The 24,514-nt window shown below is 41.8% G+C and overlaps 1 protein-coding gene and 1 pseudogene across 1 annotated transcript in view; both read right to left on the bottom strand.

The window, feature by feature from the left end:
* On the bottom strand, positions 1–24,514 carry LOC105527248 (annotated as a pseudogene).
* Positions 14,351–24,514, bottom strand: part of CD82 (CD82 molecule) — a 74,056-nt gene continuing 63,892 nt past the window's right edge. The window contains exon 10 of the mRNA XM_011963274.1: positions 14,351–14,462. The gene's annotated coding sequence lies outside the window, so the exon portion shown is untranslated. The remainder of the gene's footprint in view (positions 14,463–24,514) is intronic.

Raw genomic sequence — 24,514 nt, 5'->3', positions numbered from 1 at the left:
TCACAGGGCAATGTCTGGGCACCAGGGCACTGGCCAGGAGGGCAGTCCTGCATCAGCAAGGAAGGAGAAGTGGAGGGCTTCCTGGGGCAAGAGGAGGATGACCAACTCCCAGGCCTTAAAGGTTCCCAAGGGAGCCCTGGCTCCATCAGGAGCCCCCTGCCCTGAGACCTCCTTACCAAATGCTCTAAGTGGGAGTCATTGTCCCTCCCAGACCTTGGGTCCCAAGTTCCTTGATGGCAGTGACAGTCTTCTGTGGCCACCTTCCTGGAAAAGCAGGAACGAGTCAGGAACCTCTGGCTTGATTACCTTCATGTTCCCAAGGCCTGCCATAAATGGGTACCAGACAGTGTGCGCAACCCATGGCTTCCGGCTTTCATAAGTGGAAAAGCTGGAGAGGAGAGAACCAGCCAGAATGCCAGGGTGACAGCGGGAGGGGAGCAGCAACAGGGAAGAGAGTGAAAAGCCCCCAACTTTCCAGGTTCTTCTTGGGGGCACAGAAACCTGACCTGACCCTGGAGACTCAGTCCTGTATTCCTGGCCTCCCCTATTCCATAGCCTCCAGGCCGATTCTGCCCCTTAGAGCTTGCAGGTGAAAAAAGACAGAGGGGAGAACAAGGCTGGCTGCAAACAGGCGTGTTTCTTTCCTTTCGTGCCTCCCGCACTTTGATCCAGGCAGGAGCAGAAAAGGCAAAGTCAGCAAAATCCACCCCATTCACTGCCCCCAGCCCTGCAGCTGCCTCCTCCCACCCCCTAGCACCCCAGGGCTGCCCACAGTTATAAGCTGGAAAGTGCTGGAAAAGCAGTGGCAAGGAGGCCACCCGCTGGGTGACAGGAAAGCCCAGCTCTTCATGGAGATTCCCGGTGTTGCTCCTCACCCGCCACTGTGCTCTGTGTTGGGGTGAGGGGGGCGAATTGCATTGGGCAGAGCCACTGTGTGACAAGTCATTTATGTCTCCATCTATCTTCACAATAACCTGTAGTAGGCGTCACTGCCCACCTTTTACAGATGAAAAGACTGAGGCTCTGTGAGTTACACAGCTGGGGAGTGGCACAGTTGGGACCTCAGCTTAGATGTGTATTTCTTCAGGGTCTGCCCACCACGTTGGGGAGGTGGGGTGCAGTTTGCTCTCTATCGTTTACTTTCCAAGTGCCACCGCTATTTGTTCTTGGTCGTCTAAGAGGAGAGCTCTTTGCCCAAGAGGGTCTGAGCGCATTTGCGGACCATCTTCAACATTTCCTGGAGAATGTCCATTGCACACCATCAGAGTGTTCTCACTGACAGTGACTTTGGCCACTGCCTGCAATTCTCCAGGGGCATGGTTTTGTGTGGACAATGCAAGTGGCCTCAACAGAACTTCACAGCTTCAGCTCCCTCAGGCCTCATAACATGGGAGCGAACTCAGGGCCCATGGTCCCTGGCAGGTGGCTGCAGGGTCCCCATCCCCAGGATGCCCTGTGCTGATTAAATACCTGTGACAGATGATCAAGAAGATGCTGGTACTGTGAGAAGAAATGCACCAGAAGGTTGGTGTTAGATTCAGGAGACATGGCTCATAAAAGTTTTCTGCAGCTGTCCAAGAGAATTCATGCTGCTGTTTCCTGGAGAGGTGATTGGAGTCTGGGACTGGGGAGCCTTCACCTGGGGATCCCCACAATCTCCAGGCCCCATCACCACCCTCTAAACCTGTCTCCAGGAGAGACAGGGAGATGGGAGGCTCGGCTTCTCAAACATCCTCCAGCCTGGTAGCCCCTGTATCCTGTGCTGAGAAAGTATCCTTGGTACCTCCCAAGTTAACTTCAGCTTCTGACAGATTTACAATTTGGTGTGTTTTGTTTGGCTGGGTCTTCAGCCCATCCTCCGTGGAACTCCAAGGCACAGTTCAGCTTGTATGTATGCAAGCCCCCTACCCACAAACCCGCCTAGGAGAAAACGCAAAACACCTTCCTTCCACAATCTGCCTATTTGGGGACAGAAAATGCCCTCCAGTCCTAGAGCTCCATTAACGGACACTTCAACAGCCAGGACCCCAGGTAGAACAGGGTGTCAAAGCCAGAAAGCAGGGGAGGCGGAGGGGGAAAAGGGGATGGCAGCCCCTGATCCACCCCAGCTGTTCAAACATCCAGGCCCCCTTCCTTCTTCCTTGCAAAATCCCCGGTCAGCACTCAGACTTGGCTCATGGCCACCCTGGCTCCCTGGGTCCCTGCAGTAAACACCTTGCAGAGATTTTCTCCCGCAGACAGGACGTTTCTCTCTAAACCTCAGAGGGCAGAAGGCCACCAGCTCTAGGGGAGCCACCAGGGCTGGGCAGAGCAGGGAGTGGAATGCACGACTCCACCAAGCTCAGAGGCAGACACAGTAAGGAGCGTGAGAGGAGGTCGGAGGCCATGGTGTTGCCATACCCAGGTCTCCTTGCCTGGGCCCCTTCACCAGTGTGGCATCTGTGTGATACCTGAAGTCCCGCCATTAGTGACTTCCCCTTTCACCGCACACAGTTCCACTCCATACATGCTTGACTGCAGCCAACACCAATTCTCCTGCCCTAAACCCTATCCATGCTTCCACCTCTAGCCATTGTCTACACTGTCCATAGAGTAGCCTTTAAGTTTTTTTTCAAATGCCTACATTCTGCCCACTCTCAGGCCCCCAGTCAAGTGCTTCCAGATGGGAAGCAGCTCCTACCATTGTCTGCTCCTTCTGCCACCCCCTGTGTCTTTTCTCTTGTGACACTGGTCATTTTCTGCCTTATGTGGTAGATATTTGGGTGAGGATCATACCTATCTTCCTGGAGCTCCAGAGGCCAAGGTGAGCTGAGTCCTGCCAAAGTGGTCTCCAGAAGGTGCCTAAGCCAATGCCCAGGGAGAAAGGAGAGAAACTGACATTTGGTAACTTAGTAACTTTGCACTTGCTAGTTCTTGACTTACTTGTCTCACTTAATCCTCATGTAAATATGCTGAAGTAGGCGCTGTTCCTCACATGCCACAGATGAGGCAACTATGGTCAACACTATCATTTTCTATTATTTACATTTTCTAATTGTTTGTATTGGGACCTAGAAATATCATGGATTTTTCCATGTTGATTTTGTATCTAGCAACCTTGCTGAATTCTCCTTAATCCTAATAGTACATCAGTGAATTCCTTTCCGTTGTCTATGTAAACAATTAACTGCACCATTTGCAAGTAGGTTTTTTCCCTTTCTTTTCGATCTTTATATCATTTAATTTTTTAAAAATGTACTTTATCTTATTTTTTCTTTTACTGTGTTGGACTGCCAATACAATCGCATCTGGAAGTGGCATGAGCAGGCATCTTTGTCTTCTGCCTGATTTGATTTGTATTACTTCTAATGTTTATTTTTAAGAGATAGAGTCTCACTCTGTTACCCGGGCTGCAGTGCAGTGGCGTGACCCTGGCTGCCTGTTACCTTGAATTCCTGGGCTCAAGTCGTCCTCCCCCATTAGTCTCCTGAGTAACTGGGACTTCAGGTGTGCACCACCACACCCAGCTAAGTTTTCTAAAATTGTTTTTTGTAGAGACAGGGGTCTTGCTCTGCTGCCCAGGCTGGTCTCAAAATCCTGGCCTCAAGCAATCCTCCCTCCTCAACCTCCCAAAGCACTGAGATTAGTGGTGTGAGCCACTGTGCCTTGACTTGCTTGATTTAAAAGGGAATGTTTTCAATTCTTCATGCTAACTGGTTGCTGTAAGTTTTCTGTTGGTACCACTTATTATGTTAAATAAAATTTTCTTCTCTTTGCATTTTTCTGAGAGTTTTGTCATGAATGAATCTTGAAATTTGTTGTCCTCTTTTTCTGCACCTGTTGAGATTATTATGTAGCATCTGTCCTTTGACTTATTTAATGTGAATTACATTAATCTATTTCCCAAAGTCAAATCAACTTTGCATTCTTGAGATAAATTGAACACGGACCTGACGTGTTGTGGTTTTCATTCATTACAAGATTCTGTTTGCTAATACTTCGTCCAAAGTTTTGTGTCCATGTTCAAGGGTAAGGAAGTGTCTTTTTCCATTGCATTGCATCTGGTTTAGGTGTCAAGGTTATACTAACCTCATAAAAATAAGCTACAACGGCTGGACATGGTGGCTCATGCCTGCAATCCCAACACTTTGGGAGGATGCAGCAGGCAGGTCACTTGAGCCCAGGAGTTGGAGACCAGCCTGGACAATATGGTGAAACCCCCATCTCTACAAAAAATATAAAAATTAGTTAGCCAGGGTTAAGGGCACACGCCTGTCATCCCAACCACCCAGGAGGTTGAGGTTAAAAAAAAAATGGGTATTCTCTCTTTTTCTGACCTCTGGAATGCTTTGTGTAGGATTAGAATTACATGAAACTTGAAAATTTTGTAGAACTTGCCTGTAAACCTGTCTGAGCCTGGTGTTGTCATTGAAGAAAATTTGAAACGTTGGGTTCAGTTTGAGAACTATTGAGATCAGTGGTCCCAAACTGAGCCATTTTAGAGGACACTGTTTTACATCACATTTCTTTTGGCCTCAATTTTCAAGTTTTATTTTTCTGATTCATTTATGTTACATACTTAAAGAATGTATTTGGATTAAAGTTCATAATATCCTCTGATTATTTTAATAACTTAATTGAGAAATGATTGATATAAATTGACTTCACATATATAAAGCATACAATTTGATGAGTTTTAACACATATAATGGGATTCAGGACACACTACCCCAAAATATGGCACCTTGCCATTTGAGAAAACAGCAGAAACAAGAAGGTCTCTCTGACCTCCCACCCTTCTCCACTGAAGCAGATCATAAGACAATTCTCAAGTGCCATCCACTAAAGTCAGTCATGAGACCCTCATTCTAGAGAAGCACACACTATATCCAGAGAAAGGTAATTTCCTTCTCCTCAAAGACGCAGAGATGCCAATAGGGATCGCTAAGTTCCCCCCAGTTTCTTTCCACTAGATCATATCCCCTTTTGTCCGATCATATTTCTACATGACCATCCATAAAAATACAGTTTTCTCTGTTTCTTTGGGTCTTCATTTCTGAAGTTATTTCTGCAATTTCATTCCTCAAGTCACATAAAACTTACATTAAATAAAACTGCATGCTTTTCTCTTGTTAATCTGTCTTTTATTATAGGTGCCTTAGCCATGGACCTTGAGATGCATGAGAAATCTTTCCTCCCCTACGTAAACACTAGTGAAACCGTCAATGCGTTCAAGGTACTGAACATGCCCTCACATGTCTTGATGCTTCCACCCTGCTCCTCTCCCAACTTCCACCCAGGTCAGCATCGATCTGTTTTATGTCCCTATGTATTTACTCACGTTTTCTAGAATTTCATGAAATGGAATAATACAACATGCACTGTATTTTGTCTGGCTTCTTTCACTCAGTGTCATTATTTTGAGGCTCATCTAAGTTCCCGTGTGTATCAATAGTTCATTCCTTGTTAGGACTGAGTAATATTTTATTGTATAGATACACCATCATTTGTTTATTTTTCACCTTTCAATGGACATTTAGGTTGTTTTCGGATTTGACTACTGCCATCACTGTTGGTGTAGAAATTATTAAACGAACATATGCTTTTATTTCTACTTGGTTAAACAGAGGTTTATTGGCTGGGTCATATGGCAGAGATATACTTAACTTTTCAAAAAACTGCCAAACTGTTTTTCAAAGTAGTTTCGCCATTTCACATTTCCACAAGCACTGTATGGCAGTTTTAATAGTTCGTTAAGCTGTGTATGACAGTTCTAATCCTTGCTAACATTGGTATGGTCAGTCTTTTTAATTTTAGAGATTCTAATAGATGCGTAATTGTGTCTCATTGTGGTTTTAATCTGCATTTGCCTATTTGGCTAGTGATGTTGAGCATCTTTTATGTGCTTAATTGACATTTGTACTGCACATTTTCCTTGGTGAAGTATTTGCTCAATATTTTTGTCCATTTATGATTTTTATTTATTGAATTTTAAGAGTTCTTTATGTATTTTGGATACAAGTCTTTTATCAGATATGGGATTCACAGTTTCTCCCTGTTTGTGACTTACTTTTGAGTCTCTTAATAATGTCTTTTGATACATGCAGCCAACAAACATATAAAAAAAGCTCAACATCACTGGTATTTAGAGAAATGCAAATGAGATTTTTTTTTAAGAGAAAAAAACGATGTCTTTTGGAGAGCAGAAGTTTTTAATGCAACATCACTGATCATTAGAGAAATGCAAATGAGATAACACAAAAGAGGTATCTCAAACCACAATCAAATAGCAAAACCACAATGAGATACCATCTCATGCCAGTCAGAATGGCTATTATTAAGAAGTCTAAAAACAACAGATGCTGGCGAGGTTGTGGAGAAAAAGAAATACTTTTACGCTGTTGGTGGGAATGTAAATTAGTTCAACCATTATGGAAGACAGTACGGCCATTCCTCAAAGACGGAGAGGCAGAAATACCATTTGATCCAGGAATCTCATTACTGAGTATATACCCAAAGAAATTTAAATCATTCTATTATAAAGAAACATGCACCTGAATGTTCACTGCAACACTATTCACAATAGCAAAGACATGGAATCAACCTAAATGCCCATAAATGATACACTGGATAAAGCAAATGTGGTACACATACACAATGGAATACTATACAGCCATAAAAATGAATGAGATCATGTCATTTGCAGGGACATGGACGGAGTTGAAAGCCATTATCCTTGGCAAACTAATGCAGGAACAGAAAACCAAACACCACATGTTCTTACTTATAACTGGGAGCTAAATGATGAGAACACATGGACACATGGTGGGGAACGTCACACATTGGGGTCTGTTGCAGTCAGGGGTGGGAGAGCATCAGGAAGAATAGCTAATGGATGCTGGGCTTAATACCTGGATAATGGGATGATCTGTGCAGCAAACCATTGAGGCACACATTTATCTATGTAGCAAACCTGTACATCTTGCACATGTACCCCTGAATTTTAAGAAGTTGAAAAAAGGAAAAAAAAAAAAGTCTTTTGAGGAGTGGAAGTTCTTAGTGTTGATGAAGTCCAGTTTTTCAATTTTTTTAAAAGAATAGCTCAAGGTCAGAAATATCTTCCCTTATGTTGTCTTCCAGAAGTTTTATAATTGTAAGTTTTACGTTTAAGTCTATGGCCCATTTGAGTTAATTTCATATGTGATGTGATATATGAATTGAAGTTATTTTTTAATATGGATATCCAATTACACAGCACCATATGTCCATGTGTCCACTGAATTGCCTTTGTACCTTTGTTCAAAATAAACGAACTATCTATAAGTGGGTCTAGCTACAGACACTTATTTGTGCCATTGTCTATTTTGATGCTAATATCACACTGTTTTGATTACTGTGACTTTGTATAAAGACTTGAAGTGAGATAGTGTAAGTCCTCTGACTCTGTATTTATTTATTTATTATATTTTTCGTCAAGACTGTTTTAGTTATTTTGGGTCCTTTGCATGTCCAAGTGAATTTTAGAATCTGCTTGTCACTTTCTATAAAAATAACTTGCCCACGTTTTCATTGGGGTAGAGTTGAATCTGTAGTTCAATCTGGGAAGAATCGACACTAACAATATTTGATCTTCCAATCCATTAATATGGTATATCTCTCCATTTATTTTTAACTCCTCTCAGCAATATTTTCTGGTTTTTAATGTATGGGTTTTCATGTCTTTTGTCAGACTTATCCCTAAGTATTTATTGTTTTTGACATGTTTGTAAATGGTATTTTTTGTTTCAATTTCCTATTGTGACTAGTATATAGAAATACAACTGATTTTTACATATTGATCTTATATGCCACCACCATGCTTAATCCATTTATTAGTTATAACAGTATTTTCATAGATTCCATAAAATTTGTTGCATAGATCATCATGTCATCTGCAAAATAAAGACAATTTTACTTTTTAAAAAAATAATTGGGATGACTTTTATTTCTTTTTCTTACCTGAACGCACTGGCCAGAACTTCCAGTACTATGTTGAATGGAAGTGGTGACAACAGACATCCTTGCCTCGTTCCTCATCTTAGGGGAAAAGCATTCAGTCTTTCATCATTAAGTATAATGTTAGTTGTATGTTTTTTATAGTTACCCTTTATCAAATTGAGGAAGTTCCTCCCCTCCTCCCTTCCCTCCTCTCCTCTCCTCTCCTCTCCTCTCCTCTCCTCTCCTCTCCTCTTATTGCTGAGAGTTTTTGTAAGGAATAGTATTTGGATTTGACAAATACTTTTACTGCATTCATTCAGATGACCAGATGGCATTCCTTTTTTAGTCTGTTAATATAATGAATTATACTGATTGATTTTTGAATCTTAAGCCAAACTTACGTTTTTCTAGTAAAACTCCACTTGGTCATGATGCATTATAAATTTAATACATTGTGCTGCAGAAGGATGGTGTATTAAAAAATTAATATATTGTTATGCCTACTTCAATAACACTTTGGCTAATATTTTTTACACTTACGTTCATGAGGGAGATTTATCTATACCAAACACATAGTCTTCTATTTTTATAATGGCTTTAATTGGCTTTGGTAACAAAGCAATGATGACCATATAATACGAGTTAAGAATATGTCACTTTTTAAGTTTTTGATAGAATTTATATAGAATTGGTATTGTTTTTTCCTGTAAAAGTTTGGTCAATTCCACAGTGAAGCTGGGTCTGGCATTTTCCTTGTTCAAGGTTTTGAACTACATATCCAATTTCTTTGCTAGGAATACAGTTATTTAAGTTATTTTCTTCTTGAGTAAGCTTTGATAATTTGTGTCTTTGCAGGAATTTTTTTTTATCTAAGTTGTCAAACTTACTGACATAAAGCTCATAATATCGCTACATTTTCCTGTTAGTATCTGTAGAACCTCTAGTAATATGGTTTCTCTTATTCCTGATATTGGTAATTGAAGTTATATCTGTTTTTATCTCGACCAATCTGGCTGGAGGTTTATCAGTTTTATCAGTCTTCTCGATGAATCAGCTTTTGGTGTTATTGATTTTTCCTCTATTGCTTTTCTGTTTTATCATCTTTCACTCCGATCTTCACTATTTTCTTTCTATTTTCTTGGGTTTAATTTTATTTCCTGTTTCTAGTTTCTTAAGATGAAAGCTGAGGTAATTCATTTCAGATGCTTTTTTCCTAATATATGTACTTAATAATGTAAATATCCCTCTAAATATTGCTTTACCTGCATCCCCTAATTTTTAATATCTCATTTCCATTTTCATTTAATTCACAATAATTTCCTTTTGATTTCTTCTTTCACTAATGAGTTACCTAGAACTTTTCAAATATTAGTTTCCAAATACTTCGAGATTTACCAGGTGACTTCCTATTAATAATTTATAATTTAATTTCTTTATGGTCAAAAAACATACCTTGTTTGATTTGAATGCTATAAAATGTATAGCAACTTGTTTTGTGGCCAAGAATATAGTCTATCTTGGTAAATTATCTATGTGTACTTTAGAAAATGAATGTGTGTTCTTGTATTGTGAGTGGAGTGTTTTACAAATATTAGATTGAAGTGACAGACTTGTACAAGTCATCAGTATGTTTATTAAATTTCTGTTTTGTCTTAGCTGTCCTTGAGAGAAGACTGTTGAAGTCTCCAACTGCAATTATGGATTTCTCTATTTCCCCTTGTAGTTCTGTCAATTTGGGCTTTGAAGCTCTTTTGTTAGGAGCATAAATATTTAGGATTGTTATTTTTTTCTCCTTGATGAATTCACCTCTCTATCATTTTGAAATGACACTCATTATACTTGGGCATAGTCTTTGCTTTGAAATCTACTTTGTTTAATATTAATATGCTTACTTTAGCTTTCTTTTGATTAGTGTTAGCCAGTATAACTTTTTTTTCATACTTTTAACCTATTTGTGTCTTTATATTTATAGGCAGCATATAATTAAGTCTTGCTTGTCTATTCAATCTGACAATCTCTTCCTTTTAACTGGGGTGTTTAAGCCATTCATATTAATGTGATTACTAATATGGTTAAATTTAAATCTAGCATCTTGTTATTTATTTTCTCTGTGTCTCATATGTTCCTTGAAGATCCTAGTTTTCTCCTTTTTCTGCCTTCTTTTGAGTATTCTCATCTCGTTTTTTATCTTATTGCATGTAATCCTTTGTTGTGTTATTTTAGTGTTTAGGTTTTATAGTATAGTATAACTGTAAAACTTATAGTACATATTTATAGTATAACTATAAAACTTACAGTACATAGTTATAAATATAAAACTTATAGTACAGTTATAGATATAAAACTTATAGTACATAGTTATAGTATAACTATAAAACTTATTGGTTTACTTGCAAGTGATACACCACTTCATGAGTATAAAGTGTGTACAAGAGTATACTATTTCTCCTCTTCCTGTCTTTGTGCCATTTTTATCATGCATTTTACTTCTACATGTATTATAAAATTCCACCACATTGCCATTTTTTTGCTTTAAATAGTAAATTATATTTTAAAGATATTTAAATAATAATAAATACATTTTATACTCATATAGTTAACATTTTTGTGCCTTTTATTCCATTGTGTAGATCCAGATTTTCATCTGGTATCATTTTTGTTCTTTTGAAGGACATTATTTAACATTTTCTATAGTGCAGGTTTGCTCGTCATGAAATGTGTCAGCTTTTGTATGTCAGAAAAGATTTAATCTCACTTCTGTTTTTGAAAAATATTCCTGCTGAATAAAGAATTCTAGGTTGGCAAACTTTTTTAATGCTCCTCTGCCTTCTGACTTGCATTATTTTCAACACAGAGTCTGCTGTCATTTTTATCTTCTTTCTTCTGTTCATAATGTGTCTTTTTTTTCTGGCTGCTTTTAAGATTTTGTCTTTACCAGTGATTTTAAATAGCTTGATTATAATGGTGGCTTAGTGTCATTTTCTTCCTATTTTCTGTGTATATTTATATAATAAAATTTGGAAACATTGTGGTCATTATTTCTTCAAACATTGTTTAGCCTCCCTTCCTTCCTTTGAAGATTCCATTTGTACATCTGTTAGGCTGCTTGAAGTTGTTCCCACGTCTCACTGATACTATATTCATGGTTTTTAGTTTTTTTGGTTCCTTTTCTAGCCATGTTTCTTTTGGTTAATTTCTATTGCAATGACTTCAAGTTCACTTGCAGTGTTTAAGCTGCCATTAATCCCAGAATATTTTTATCTCAAGTGTTGTAGTTTTTATCTACCTCCCTGGTAATTTTCAGTTGAATGGCAGACACTATGAATTGTATCTTGTTAGATGTAGCATATTTGAGAATTCCTATGACTATTCTTGAGCATTGTTTTGGAATTCAATAAAGATAGTTGGAAACAGATGGATTCTTGTAGGTCTTGCTTTTAAACTTTATTAGGTGGGATCAGAGAAACATTGAGTCTTGGGCTAATTTTCCCTCAACACTGAGACAACTCTTTTGAATAGTCCACCCATGATTCATAAGTTATGACATTTTAAAAATCCTGACTGGTGCTAACAAGAACTATCCCCAGACCTGTGCGAGCTCTAATCTTGTCAAGTGGTTTTATACCCCCAGATCTGGGTATGTTCCTCACATGCATGCATTAATCAGTACTCATTTGAATATTCAAGGAGGATCTCCTACCTCCAGAATTCTCTCTGTACAGCTCTCTCTTTTCCAGGACTCTTCCCTGTGAGCTTGACTTTTTGGCCTCTTGTAACTCCCAGTTCCATTACCTTAACTCAGGAAGCTGACAGGCTCCCCCAGGACTCCTCTTCCCTGTGTTATGGCCTGTAAACTCTCAATACAGTAAGTTGGAGACAATTAAAAATGTTCTAAAATTGTTGGTTGCACAAATCTGTGAATATACTAAAAACCATTCAATTGTACACTTTAAATTGGTGAATTGTGTGGTAAATGAATTATATCTCAATAAAGCTGATATTTTAAAAAATATATAAGCCAGGCACAGTGGCTTATACTTTTAGTCCCACCACTTTGAGAAGCTGAGGTGGGAGGATCACTTGAGTCCAGGAGTTCGAGACCAGCCTGGGAAACACAGTGGGGCTGCTGTTTGTACAAAAAATAAAGTAAATAAAAATAAAAATATATAAGCATGTAGTCTCAATGATAAAAATAAAATAACCAGCTTAGAGCTAGAATTTAATTTTTAATTTTGTCAGAAAGATTTATCTTTTCGTCAGAACACTGAGTCCATTTATATTGCTTGTGGTTAATGATACATTTGGGTGTGTTTCCACCGTCTTATTTTGTGCTATGTGTACAGTTTTTTCAATTTTTTTCTCTTTCTTGCCTCATTTTGAATTAAATGAATTTGATCCTCACTGAAAACATACAGTATGAACAACTAAAGGGAGAAAACTAACATTATGAACAAAAAGTAATGTTATCCACTAATGCCTAAAAACCCAGCACTCAAAATGTCTGTCTGTTTTTAGGTGAGTTTTGCCTTCTTTACGGGACTCAACCCATAAGTACAGCTCCTCTGTGATCTGCTTATCTGGTCAGTCATGATCAGGTCTAGTTTTGTATATGTGTTTAGTTCCATTTCCCCCCTACTAGTCAAGCAGTTTTATTTTCTCTATACAGTCATATGCCACTTAACGATGGGAATACATTCTGAGAAATTTGTCATTAGGTGATTTTGTCATTGTACAAACATCATAGATTATACTTAAACACCAACTAGATGGTATAGCCTACTACATACTAAAGCTACATGGTATAGCTCATGGCTCCTAGACTACAAACCTCTACAGCATATTACTGTACTGAATACTGTAGGCAATTGTAACACAGTGATAAACATTTGTGTATCTAAACATACCTAAACGTAGGAAATATAATGCATTGTACTACAATGTTATGATGGCTGATGCCTACGATATCACTAGGTGAGTAGGTGATCGGAATTTTTCAGCTCCGTTATAATCTTACGGGATCTCCATTGTTTATGAGGTCTGTCGTTAACCAAAACATCATTATGTGAAACATGGCTGTATATCCTTATCCTTAACAGTTCAACATCCTTACTTAACATAACTAAGATAAAGTCAATATGATTTTACTCTCTTTCCAAACAATACAAATATCTCATAACACTTTAATTCCCTTTATTCTCCTTCCACCTACCAGCTACTATTGTCCAATATTTTAGTTTTATTTTGTGAAATCAGCTCCCCACAATCAGACATTATATCTCTTGTACATGCAGTCATTATGTTTTGAGTTTAACCACACATGTATCATTATCTTTGCCCACCATTCTTTCTTGTATCTCAGAATTTCCAACTCTCAGATATTTTTCTTTCTGTCTAGAGTATATTTTTTGAAAAGCTTCATTGAGATATGGTTTGCATACCATAGAATTCATCCATTTAAATTGTAGAATTCAATGATTTTTAATATATTCACAGAGATTTGCAACCACCACCACAATCAACTTTAGGACATTTCCGTCATCCCAACGAGAAACTTTATAACCCTTGGTAATCACTCCACATTTTTCCTCAAATCTCCCAGCCCTAGGCTACCCCTAATCTACTTTCTGTCTCTGTAGAGTTCCCTATTTTTGACATTTAGTGTAAATAGAATCATACAGTATGTGGTTTTTTGTGGCTGGTTTCTTTCAATTAGCATAATGTTTTCAAAACTCATTGTGTTACAGCATGTACTCCATGTTTTTTGTTCTCAAATAATAATCCATTGTATGAATATACCACATTTTACCTATGCATTCATCCACAAAGTTATATTTAGGTTGTTTCCACTTTTTGGCTATTATAAATAATACTCCTATGAGCATTTGTGTGTAGATTTTTATGTAGATGTACGTTTTCAGTTTTCTTGGGTATATATCTAGGAGTGAAATTGCTGGATAATATGATTACTCCATGTTTAAGATTTTGAAGAATCGCTGAACTGTTTCCTAAGGTGGCTGCACCATCTTATCTTCCCATCAGCAACGTGCGAGGGTTTCCATTCCTCAGCAGCCTTGCCAACACTTGATATTTTATTCTTTTTCTTTTCCTTTTTTTTTATAATTTCCCTCCTTGTGTGTGTGAAGTGGTATTTCATTGTAGTTTTGATTTGCATTTTCCTGTTTTCATGTGCTGATAGGCCATTTGCATATATTCTTTTCTTTTCTTTTTCTTGAGATAGAGTTTTGCTCTTGTTGCTCAGGCTAGAGTGCAGTGGTACGATCTCGGCTCACTGCAACCTCCACCTCCCGGGTGCAAGAGATTCTCCTGCTTCAGCCTCCTGAGTAGCTGGGATTACAGGGGCCCGCCACCACATCTGGCTAATTTTTGTATTTTTAGTAGAGATGGTGTTTCACCATCTTGGCCAGGCTGGTCTCAAACTCCTGACCTTGTGATTCACCCGCCTTGGCCTCCCAAAGTGCTGGGATTACAGGCGTGAGCCACCGTGCCTGGCCCATTTGCATATATTCTTTGGAGAAATGTCTGTTCAAGTCCTTTGTCTATTTTTCAAATAGATTATTATTTGTCCTTTTAATATTGAATTGTAAGAGTTCCTTATATATTCTGGATACTAGTCCTTTATCAGATAAATGATCTCCACATATATTCTCCCATTCTATAGTTGTCTTTTCACTTTCTTCATGATATCTTTTAAAGTACAAATGTTTTAATCTTAAATAAAGTACAATTCATCTATTTTTTCTTTTGTTGCCTGTGCTTTTGACATCATGGCTAAGAAGGTTTTGCCTAATCCTAGGTCACTAACATTTAAACCTATGTGCCTAAGTTTTATATATAAGAGTTTTATAGTTTTAGCTCTTTCATTTAAGTTTATGATCCATTGTAAGTTAATTTTAGTGCATGGTGTAAGGAAAGAATCCAACTTCATCCTTTTGCATATGGATATCCAGTTGTTCTAGCGCCATTTGTTGAAAAGAATATGTTTTCCCATTGAATTGTCTTGGCATCCACCCTTTTTCATAATGTATGATTTTATTTCTGGATTCTCAATTCTCTTCCATTGATCTCTATGTCACTCTTTTTGCCAGGACTACAGTCTTAATTACTTCAGCTTTGTAGTAAGTTTTAAAATCAGGAAGTGTGGGTCCTCCAACTTTGTTCTTTTTCAAGTCTGTTTTATCTATTCTTGGTCCTTTACATTTCCATATAAATTTTAGGATCAGCTCATCAATTTCTGTAAAACGGCCAGCTGGGATTTTGATAGGGGTGGCACGGAATCTGTAAATCAATTTGGGGTGCATTTCCATCTTAATAATATTAAATCTTCCAGTTCATGAACAGAAGCAATCTTTCCATTTATTTAGGTCTCCTTTAATTTATTTCAATCATATTTTACAGTTTTAAGGGTGCAAGCGTTGTTCTTCTTTTGTTAAATGTATTCCTTAGTTTAAAAAAAATTTTTTAATGCTATTGTAAGTGGAATTGTTTTTCTTACATCCATTTTTCTTGGATTATATATTACTAATGTATAGAAATACAATTATCTGTACACATTGATTGTGTATCCAGCAACCTTGCTAAACTTGTTTATTAGTCTAATAGTTTTTTAGTTGATTCTTTACCATTTTCTATACAGAGGAACATATCATCTACAAATAAAGATGGTTTTACTTCTTTAATTTTTTTCTTGCCTAATTTCCTGGCTACAACTTCCAGTACAATGTTAAATAGAATTGGTGACAGCAGACCTCCTTATCTGTTCTTGACCTTGGGAAGAATAAAGTACATTCTTTAGACTATCCTTTAGTGAGGTCCATTGTGGTAAACTCAGTTTTTTGGTTTTTTTCCCCTCTTGAGATGGGGTCTCAATCTGTCACCCAGGCTGGAGCACAGTGGTGATTTCCCCACCTCAGCGTCCCAAGTAGCTGGGACTACAGGCATGTGCCACCACACCCAGCTAATTTTTGTATTTTTTGTAGAGACAGAGCGGGGATCTCACCATGCTACTTAGGCTGGTGTTGAACTCTTGAGCTCAAGCAGTCCACCCGCCTCTGCCTCCGGAAGTGCTGGAATTACAGGCACGAGCCACCATGCCCAGCCCCTCCCAGTTATATTACATCTTTGTTCTTGAAATGTGGATTCACCAGATACAGACTTCTAGGTCAACAACTATTTTATTTCAGCAATATAATTTAAAATGCACTAAAAATATTATTCTACTGTCTTCTGAATTGAATTGTTGCTGCTGAGAAGTCAGCCACCTGTCTGAAGGCTGTTTCATGGGATTTTTTTTTTTTTTTTTTTGTCTTGGCTGCTTTTATGATCTCTTTCTTTAAAGTATAATTTCTTTTTAACTGACACATAATCAGTCTACATATTTATGGGGAACAATGTGATGTTGTGATACATGTAAACATTGTGTAATGATCAAATCAGGGTAATTAACAAATCCATCACCATTTATCATTTCTTTGTGGTGAGAACATTCAAAATCCTCTCTTCTAGCTATTTTGAAATATACAATACATTATTGTTAACTATAGTCACCCTATTGTGCAAGAGAACGCTAGAACTTATTTCTCCTAACTGTAACTTTGTACCCATTGACCAATCTCTTCTCATTCATCCCTCCTCCCTACCCTCCCCAGCCTCTAATAACCACTATTCTACTCTACTTCTATGAGATCAGCTTACTTAGAGTTCACTTATGGGTGACAATCTCTCTTTCTTAATTCTGTTGCTTCACTTTAATGTGTATAGTGGTGGATTTCCTTTTATTTTTAGTGCTTAAAAATTACTGAGTTTTCTGGGTCTAAGGTTGGATGTCTTTTGACAATTCTTGAACAGTCAGTTACCATCTCTTCAAATATTACCTCTTCCCCATACTTTCCCTCTTCTCTTTCTAGTATTCTGACTGAACATGTCAGATTTCTATCCTCCACATCTTTTACTTCTCTTTTCTACTTTCCAACTCTTTTTCCCTTTGGACTATATTCAAGATAATTTCTGCCGTTTCGTCTTATATTTTACTAATTCTGTCTTCACAGGTATGTACTCTTATTTGACCCATACTTTGAATTCTGCCATTTCAGTGACTATATTTCCCATTTCTAGAAGTTTCATTTGGCCGGGTGCAGTGGCTCACGCCTGTAATCCCAGCACTTTGGGAGGCCGAGGCAGTGGATCACCTGCGGTCAGGAGTTCGAGACCAGCCTGGCCAACATGGTGAAACCCCATCTCTACTAAAAATACAAACAAATTAGCCAAGCCTGGTGGCAGGTGCCTGTAATCTCAGCTACTCGGGAGGCTGAGGCTGGAGAATCGCTTGAGCCCTGGAGGCGGAGGTTGCAGTGAGTCAAGATGGTGCCATTGCACTCCAGCCTGGGCAGCAAAAGCAAAACTCCAACTAAAAAAAAATTTTTTTTTCATTTGATTAATTTCCAAATCCATTTTGTTGTGCAGGCTCTGGTTACTTGTTCATATTTTCAAACTTCTCTTATTTTTGAAACATCCTGTATTTTGCATCCAGTTTCAACGTCACTTGTCTTTTCTGGTCTGATTCTCCTGTCTGTTGTTTATACTGACTCTTATTCGTGGTATTTCGTTTCTTTGTGTGTTTTATAATTTTTCTACTGAGACCTCCTATTTCCTGGAACATTATCTGTAGGAGTCTTTACAATTACATCCCTCCAGAGAGAGTTTATATTTGATCCTGCACATCACGTTTGAGCATTACGAACCTAGGGCCACATTAAACTGAAGTCTCTACTGGAAGTTTATTGATGCATATAGTTAGCACCAATTCAGGTGCAAAGGCACATCAGGGCTGGCTTATGCTTCTGCATTCTCATTGTAGACGTTTTTCCTCTTCCACATGATGTCATGCTTAAGATGGATACATTTCCTTGCTTCCCCTCTGTGCAGCGGAGTTATTTATTCTTTACCCTTACACTAAGAATTGAGTTCTGTAGGATCCCAACTTCATGAGGAGTTATCTTATAGACCCTCCACCTTGAGCAAGCCACATAACACTTACTACTATTGTGTGATTTTGGTGGTGGTGATGTGTGTAGGTGTGGGTTTTGTCAAGCACCTGGCAAGACTAATGTTCTGAGGGACATCCTTGAAGTGTTGGTTCAATGACACCCGCTGGGGCAGCCCGGGTGATCGTCCTTCAGTCAGACAGGGATCTTGGGCAGGGCAGATCACAGCAGACACCTGATCTCCCTGGAGGAGTGGGAGGAAGGTTTTCCCCCTCCCAATGCCAAGCCAACCAACCTTCAGCATTCTGAATTTTGGGGCTCCAGATTCCAGGTGCCAGGGGATAGATGGCCTGGTTCTATTTCAAGGTTGTTCCTGAATAAAACCTCCATCCAGGTATTTATTTGGGAAGAAGAGAGAAGAGCCAGTGCTGGGAGGTGGGACTGGGCCTTTGGCCACACTGAGGAGGGAAAATCCCTGCAACCAAAGTGAGGAGGAGTGCTTAGAATTTCCATGGGCAGCAAGGTCCAAGGCCTACTCCCAAGTGGCCCTCCACACTGCGGGATGGCTGCAGTGATCCCAGGAAATGGGTGCTGACCTCATAGCTTGACAGCATTGGTGAAAAGTCCTTGTCGTTCAGCTAACACTAACAGCAAAGGACCAGCCATTTAGCTTTGAAATGGACCTTGAGGAATTAGGAGTGAGCGCCCGCAGGCAACCAAGGCAGACTGAAGTTCCCCTTGTAAGTGGGGCAGGGGCTTGCGGTGCATGGTCTCATTGAAGCCTCACACCCGCACACTCGCCCCCTGAGGCAGGTCCTATTATCAGCCGAGATGAAGCTGAAGGAGATAAAGTCCCTTATCCAGGGTCACCCTGGTGGTGAGGGGAAGAGCCTCAGTGTGCATTGGGGTACATCTTGTTCAGTCTCCAGGACTATAACTGCTGGAGCTGAGCAGCCTCCAGCTGGGGAAGCACCTGACCAGATCCCACCCACTGAGGAGCCTGGGTGGGGGAGGATCTTCACGTTGGTCCCAGGGCACAGCCCCTCCTCCACCCAGGATGTGTCATCCTCGCAGGGGCAGCCAGGGGTGAAGGGTAAGCCGGTTGGGGGTGGGGTGGGACCAGGGAGGGTGACGTCACCGCTGGGCTTAGTAATGCTTTGGCAGAGCCTGAAGCACCCACCTTGGGAGGAAGGGGAAGGAGGAGGGGCAGCGCTGCAGCCAGCATCCAGGAGGCTGCCAAGTCGGCGATCAGAGACGGACACCCTGCCAGGAGCACCCCAGACCAGGCCTCTTGGGCAGGGGGGCCCCTGGAAGAAGAGAGACACTCTTGGCGTGCTGGGAGGGGACCCTGCACAGTCTGTATCGGATTGAGCGCAGAGTGATCCTCGGACTGTCTGTCCATCTGACTGGCAAGGCTGGCTGCCAGCCGTCCCCTGATCAATGCCCGACTGTCTGACCGCCTGACCGTTGAGTCCTGTCGCTGGCAGATGGATTGCCTGACTGATTTATGTGATTGACACTTGGAGAAGCCACGAGGGATGGACCAAATCTCTGTCCACATCCATGAGACCCTGGGCTACCCTCGGAACCTGATGCCACCTCTTATGAACACCCAGGGTCAGGCGAAAAAAGAGAGAAAACTGACATCTACTGAGGTTTATCAAATACCCAGCCTTGGGCCAGATGCTGGAGGGACACACCCAAATCTGACAGGGCCCCGCCCTCAGGAGCCCACATTCTAGCAGGGGAGACAGAGTCACAGCCGTAATGACAGAAACCAGTGCATTAGATAAGCAGACTCAGGGGAAAGGGAAAACAACTTTATTCTTGTCACCCAACATTTTTTTTTCACTTTTCACGATTCCTTCGCAGGTGGAAGTTAGTCCCCCCCATTCCTGGATGAAAACTCAGGCAGCCCCACAAGTTTTCTGACCCTGGTTAGGTGATAAAAATTCTTAGGTCACTTTAAATTGCAAACACACAGTCAAGTTGGCATTAAAAGTGTCTGGTCCAAGGTAGTAACTGCATCTTTGAACTTGGTTCAAAGCTAACCCACCTTTCTGCCCTGGCTGCCCTCTGCCGGCAGCAAGCTGGAGAAGGGGCTTGGTCCTACTTTGCCCCTGCACATGCCCTTGCTCCGTGCCCCTCTTCCCCCATGTTGCTACAGACTGAGCATCCCTAGTTCAAAAATTCAAAATCTGAAATGCTCCCAAATTCAAACCTATTTGAGTACCCATGACATGACACTACGAGTGTAGAATATTCCACCTAACCTCTGTTTTCTGATGGCTCAATATGCACAAACTTTGTTTCACATACAAAGTTATTTCAAATAGTCTAGAAATTACCTCCAGACTATGTGTAGAAGATGCATATGAAACACAAATAAATTTTGTGTTTAAGGCTTGGGTCCCATCACCAAGATATCCCATCATGTATCTGTAAAAATCCCCAAATCCAAAAATATCCCAAATCTTGGCCGGGCATGGTGGCTCATGCCTGTAATTCCAGCACTTTGGGAGGCCGAGGCAGGTGGATCACTTGAGGCTAGGAGTTCAAGACCAGCCTGGCCAACATGGTGAAACCCCATCTTTACTAAAAAATACAAAAATTAGCCGAGCGTGGTGGCATATGCCTGTAATCCCAGCTACTTGGGAGGCTGAGGCTGGAGAATCGCTTGAACCTGGGAGGCGGAGGTTGCAGTGAGTTGAGAACCTGCCAGTGCACTCCAGTCTGGGCAACAATGGCGACATTCTGTATTAAAAAAAAAAAAGTCCCAAATCTAAAACACTTCTGGTCCAGACATTTGGGATAAGGGACACTCACCCTGTATTTGCAGTTCCAGGGGCTGCCAGGGCATAGCCCAGAAGGGAGAGGAGTCGGGAAGGAAAGGTTTTGTCTCACTGGTTCTGTCATGGGATGGCTTCTGCTCACAGGGCACGGCAGAGGGCAGGGCTGACTCTGTGGGTTCTTCTGGATGCCTCCTTCCTGTCCCGGGAGCCTTTGGCTGCACTTCCCACACCGCGGGCCAAGGGCATCCTGCAGGTGGCTGCTGCCCGCTCTAACCTTGGCTTTCCACGTCCACCCCACACTCATGCTCTGCTGTCGCGCTTACCAGATTTACTTGTCCACATAATTCTGAAGAGGAGGAGGAGGAAGAGCTGTGTTTTGTGAAACTTCTTGGCAGACCAGGCCCATGTTTAGACCTCAGAAAATATTCCTGTTTTCTACACTCTGGTGAACTCTGGGGAATCCCAACCAATCCCAACCTCAGATCCATCTCCTGCTTATCCCTAGCAGGTAGCAGTTCTTTGCTGGCCTTTTCAGATTTTCCTGGTGGGAGCCAACTTTGTCTAGGCTTCTGCATCCCCAGCTCACTGGAGACACATGTTACCATCTTCTCACAATCCACTGGGATTGTGAGAAGCCACGAGAGGGGCAGGCACTTCCAAAACAGCCCCTCAGAGGGGATAGAAATCTAAGCATCCCCAGATCTCCCTCCAAAGATATCCTTTTGACAAAACGTCTCCTTCTCTCTAGTCACTGGAGCTTTTGATACCCTCAACAGTCAGGCCATTAGCCTGTTCTCGGCCCAAACTTCCAACATGGCTCTTATTCCATGATAGGACCCCGCATCTGCCCCCAGCTGCACTCCTTCCCCAGGGTCCCCAAGCCCAGGAAATAAGGCTTCAGCATACTCAGTTGCTCAAGCTGTATCTGGGCATCTTTGCTGACCCTTGCAGTCTGACTCTAGTGCACCCTTTTGCTATGGACTTGCCCATCTCACACCTCTCAGCCCTGGCACTTGCTATGTCTCCTGCCTTCTCTCTCCTCCAGGGCCTGGCGAATACGGCTTACCTTTGGCTGTCCAGGGTGGCTCTCAGTCTCCTGCCTGCAAATCCTTCCTGTCTCTCAAAACAGCCTGAACTCTTAAGGTTGTGCAAGTGCTGCCCTCTCCGGAGCTCTGGGGAGGCTCCCTGGGTCCTACAGATCTGAGTTGCATCTGACAACACATATGTGGACACGCTGGAACTCACCCATTCATTTGCTGAACACTTACTGCATGCCAGGCACTGCGCTCGGCACTCGGGATACAGTGGTAAAGAATCAATAACATCCCTGTACACACTCAGGAGCCCCACAGCATACATGTGGACACACACACACACACACGCACACATGCACACAGACATAAACAAACACCCCAGTTTACAACAGCTTTCCTGGGGGCTGGACTTCATGAGGCCTAAGTTCATAGTCAATATGTAACAATAAAATGTCCCTCTTGGCTAGGCACAGTGGCTCACGCCTGTAATCCTAGCACTTTGGGAGGCCAAGGCGGGCAGATCACCTGAGGTCGGGAGTTCAAGACCAGCTTGATCAACATGGAGAAACCTCGTCTCTACTAAAAATACTAAATGAGCTTGGCATGGTGGCTCACGCCTGTAATCTCAGCTACTCGGGAGGCTGAGGCAGGAGAATCGCTTGAACCTGGGAAGCGGAGGTTGTGGTGAGCCGAGATCGCGCCATTGCACTCCAGCCTGGGCAACAAGAGCAAAACTCCGTTTCAAAAAAAAAAAAAAAAAGATAAATAAATAAATGTCCGTCTGGCTGCCTTCTCTCCTCTCCACCTGTGCTGGGCTGAAAACAGACTAATGGCCTGCCTGTGCTTAGGAGGTGGGAAGCAGTGAGGTGGGCATTTCATGTTCCAAATGTCCTCACCAAGTTCTAGTCCTAATGTCTGCCATGTGACTTCAGACTGGCCACCCCTCCTCTGGACCATGATAGAAATGGGAGATGCTGCTGACCATCACCAATTCCTCTTTCTTCTCCTTTCCCCAGCCCTTCTAGGCTGGGGCAGCTCTCCTTCCAGAGCCTAGGGTGTCACCTCCAGGAAAGGCCCACTGGGCTAATCCCAGGCCTGAGGTTTTGTCCTGACTAGGCCTCCTTTAGAAAGTGCTGCCCCCGATTTCCTCCTAAGCAGAGTGGACACAGGACATCATGCTCAGGGTGTCCTTTTCCCCAGGGGCATCCTGATTCATAGGACCCTGGACTTGTCACACGCTGGGGCTGCAGCCACCTTCCTCCGACTTCTAGAGGTGGTCATTGTGAGGTCGGAGGCTGGCGCCCCATCCTTTCGGGCCACTGGTGGCAACACCCCTCCACCTCTCCTCTTCCTTCCCTGGAAGACTGGCACCCATCCTCAACACTGCCTGCATGCCTCCTCCTTCAGGAAGCCCACCAGGTCCCTCTCCCTCTGCCTTGTATCTCAGACAGGAGGAACCCCAGGCCCAACCCTCTGAGACATGTAAGCAGTATATTCACTTTTCTCCTCTCCAAGCTTTGATCTAAGCCAGCATTTCTAAAACTGCCTGTGTATCTGAATCAACCGAGGTACTTTTAAAAGCCCAGATTTCCGGCCAGGCATGGTGGGTTACGCCTGTAATCCCAGCACTTTGGGAGGCCAAGGTGGGTGGATCACCTGAGGTCAGGAGTTAGAGACCAGACTGACCAACATGGAGAAACCCTGTGTCTACTAAAAAATACAAATTTAGCCTGGCATGGTGGTGCATGCCTGTAATCCCGGCTACTCAGGAGGCTGAGGCAGGAGAATCCCTTGAACCCGGGAGGCTGAGGTTGCAGTGAGCTGAGACGGCGCCATTGCACTCTAGCCTGGGCAAGAAGAGCGAAACTCTGTTTTAAACAAACAAACAAACAAACAAAACAAAACAAAACAAAAACCAGCCCAGATTTCCAGAGCCCCCTCCTGCCCAAAGAACCAGAATCTCCAGGGGTGGGGCCCCAGAATCTGGATTTCTAGCAGAAGGTGCAGGTGATTATCAGGTCACACAAGTATGGGACTCCACTCTAAAAGAACTCACCGTTGCCTGAGTTCTTTTCTGCATCACATTATTTCATGCTGCTACGGACAATGGGGCCCGTTGTATTCATTCATTCATTTATCCAACAAATATGCATTAAATGCTCATTATGTGCCAGGCACACCCTCCAAGCTGGGGACAGGGCAAGGAATGAACCAGAAGCCCTCCAGGAACTTAGGGTTCAGCGGAGAAGACACAGACTTCAACCAGCAATGACAACTGACTATCAGGAGAGTGCCTTTGGGGGCGAAATGCCCATCGGGGCATGGCGAGCTTGCTCCACATCTGCAGAATTTCTTTCTTTTTTGTAATGAGTCAAAAAGGCTTCATTTTTTTTTTCTTTAGCTTTCTGAACTAAACACACTGTGCTTGTGCCTTCAACACTTTCCCAACAATTTCCTGCTCCTCCATGAGGAAAGCACATTGCCTCCTTTCCCGGACACATTCAGCACGTGCGGGACCACCATGGGCCTTGCTGATGTGTGTTTTCATTTTAGATAACCTCATAAGAACTGTGGGTTCTGCCTGGGCACACGCCACATGCAGATTTTGGTGCCTTCTGGACTGTCTTGGCATAAAAGTAAACAATTCTATTGCCAGGGACTCAGGATGCCGTGTTTTGTTAGAGGCTGTATCATAGGAAAGCCTACAATGGTGTGTCACACTGTGGGCCAT

Source organism: Colobus angolensis, unplaced genomic scaffold (genome assembly GCF_000951035.1).
Source record: "Colobus angolensis palliatus isolate OR3802 unplaced genomic scaffold, Cang.pa_1.0 Scaffold61, whole genome shotgun sequence".
NCBI lineage: Eukaryota > Metazoa > Chordata > Mammalia > Primates > Cercopithecidae > Colobus > Colobus angolensis.
The sequence above is the reverse complement of the archived record's forward strand: the minus strand, read 5'-3'. Positions and strand labels throughout refer to the sequence as shown.